Source organism: Etheostoma spectabile, chromosome 10 (assembly GCF_008692095.1).
Source record: "Etheostoma spectabile isolate EspeVRDwgs_2016 chromosome 10, UIUC_Espe_1.0, whole genome shotgun sequence".
In the NCBI taxonomy this organism is placed as follows: domain Eukaryota; kingdom Metazoa; phylum Chordata; class Actinopteri; order Perciformes; family Percidae; genus Etheostoma; species Etheostoma spectabile.
In genome coordinates, this window is record NC_045742.1 from 24,564,670 (window position 1) to 24,566,996 (window position 2,327).

The 2,327-nt window shown below is 42.5% G+C and overlaps 1 protein-coding gene and 1 long non-coding RNA gene across 2 annotated transcripts in view; one reads left to right on the forward strand and one right to left on the reverse strand.

Annotated features, from left to right (window-relative positions):
- vps8 (VPS8 subunit of CORVET complex) overlaps positions 1-2,327 on the reverse strand; it is a 179,632-nt gene that overhangs the window by 96,329 nt on the left and 80,976 nt on the right.
- The window catches only part of LOC116696479 (uncharacterized), a 14,810-nt gene continuing 13,943 nt past the window's right edge, over positions 1,461-2,327 (forward strand). The window contains exon 1 of the long non-coding RNA XR_004333742.1: positions 1,461-1,662. This is a non-coding gene — a long non-coding RNA (uncharacterized LOC116696479). The remainder of the gene's footprint in view (positions 1,663-2,327) is intronic.

Here is a 2,327-nt window from a genome sequence, read left to right on the forward strand (position 1 = left end):
GGGGACAAGCCCAGATCACTTCGGTGGATGACAGCCAGACCACCACCGCGCCCTGTGCTGCAGGCTTTCTGTAGGTAGCAGTAGCCAGGAGGACAGGTCTCATTTAGGACAGAAAAAACATCTGGTTGGTGCCAGGTTTCTGTAAGGCACATCAAATCCAAACATCCATCTAGAATATGGTCATGTATGAGGCAAGATTTGTTCAATCTTTATGGTGGATGGAGCAGTGTGTCTCTGTATTGGTCGGAGTAGACTGAAATCCACTCCACGTTTTCCATCCCAGTTAGTGCGTAGTGTTGCCGTGGAAACTCCAGCGTTATTAGTCCTAGGAGTGGCAGCACCCTGATGACGTTGTTGGAGATGCGACGAGGCGTGCGCCAGCCCAGAGGGATGGGATGTTGTGTACCGACCGGGAGAAAACAAACTTTCGGCCGCAACTTCTGTGAATATAGCGCGGCCGGCGAATGAGTCCAAGCTGTTTAATGACCGATATGCAAGATGGAGTGGCATAGTTGTTGAAGTTCTTCAGTTGGGTGACGGAATACTTCAGCATCAGGTCAGTCGTGGAGAGTGGTCTGTTAGCCGTTAGCAATACCCGTGATGCACAGAAGAGGGCCATTAGACACAGTAAGTGACCAGCAGTGACTTTTGGTGGGGACCTCACAAACATCAGCAGTGACTTTGGTTGAAAGTCTCTCGGTGGCAGGCAGCGATGGATAGCTAGGTACGGGAAAATCCGAGCAATGGCCAACTGGTAAGTAGACATCCGCTGGAGTCGGCAGAATCCGTAAAGAACACATACAATCCACAATGTTCACAAGTGAGCAACGACACTAGTATAACTTACTGAACGTAAAACTGGTCGATAATCGTACTGTAAAGCCTAGTTGTATAGCAACAACTGTTACACAAAAGATTTCGGACAATGAGTTCACTGTCCTAAAATGGCCCCCACAGTCACCAGATCTCAACCCAATTTTGCATCTTTGGGATGTGGTGGAACGGGAGCTTCGTGCCCTGAATGTGCATCCCACAAATCTCCATCAACTGCAAGATGCTATCCTATCAATATGGGCCAAAATTTCTGAAGAATGCTTTCAGCACCTTGTTGAATCAATGCCACGTAGAATTAAGGCAGTTCTGAAGGCGAAAGGGGGTCAAACACAGTATTAGTGTGGTGTTTCTAATAACCCTATTGGTGAGTGTATTTTGCTACATTACAAATTCCATTTGTTACTGAGTAAAAAAAAAACTTTGACTAACAAAAACGGAAAGGAAGAAAAAAACAAAATCGCAAATGCATTATGGTATTCGGCATTTCAAGCATTTACAGCAGGTAACATTACTCAGGTAGAGAAAAATCCCAACCCCCCTGTATTTGCATCTCTATTCATAGGCCGGGATACTATACAGTGATGCCCACATGTGTATGTGCTTTAAAACATGCAGTAGCCATCTTGACTGGGAACGATACAAAGAGGATTACTAATGGCTGCTGGGGCAGATGAAATCACGCTAGTCTTGTTACTTAAACTAAGTAGGCTACAATAAAACTTTTGTGAGTAAAGATTTAATACTTATCAATGAACCCACCTGTATAGACAGGCATAAGCATGTAAAAAGGGATATTTCAATCTACTCGGTCCACTCTTGTCCACCGCTGTTGGTTTGTAGTTGGTTTTGTAGTGTTGCTGGGAATCTTTAAACTTTGACGAATTCTTATAAACGTAACTGTTAGCTAAATGACCATCTTTTCTGCTGGAGTGGTAAATATATGGATGCATTAAAAGACCAAAACAGATGCATTTGGCTACTTAATATGTATGTGAATGACACAATGTTATGTTTGCCTACTTCATTCTTGATGATGATGGTGGTTGTGTTAACAGCATTGTTTAATTGCAAATGAGGCATACATGACAAATGCATAGCCTGCTTAACAGTCTATTCATCATTAAAGCTGGACCTTTTTCAACTTTTCACTTCAGCCTCTTTGACAGTGATTTTTTACATGACAAAAGCCGTTTCTTTCTGCAAGCATTTTCCATGTTTCAGTAGTCACAGACTTTAACCATCACTCCTCAGTTAACTGCCTCCAACTCTGAGATATTTTTCTAGTTAAAGAGCCAGCATCATAATGGATTTTCCATGTTTTTTAGGAGTTTGCTCACACTATTACATGTTAAAAAAGAAGAAGCAGTAATTCAGTAAGAAAGTTCACACAAAAAATGTAAAAAATGTAGTTGATGACCCCTGCTCTACAGTGCACTACAGTGACAAATGATCAACATCTAGGCTGCCTACCAGGCGCAAAACAACATGTTTTG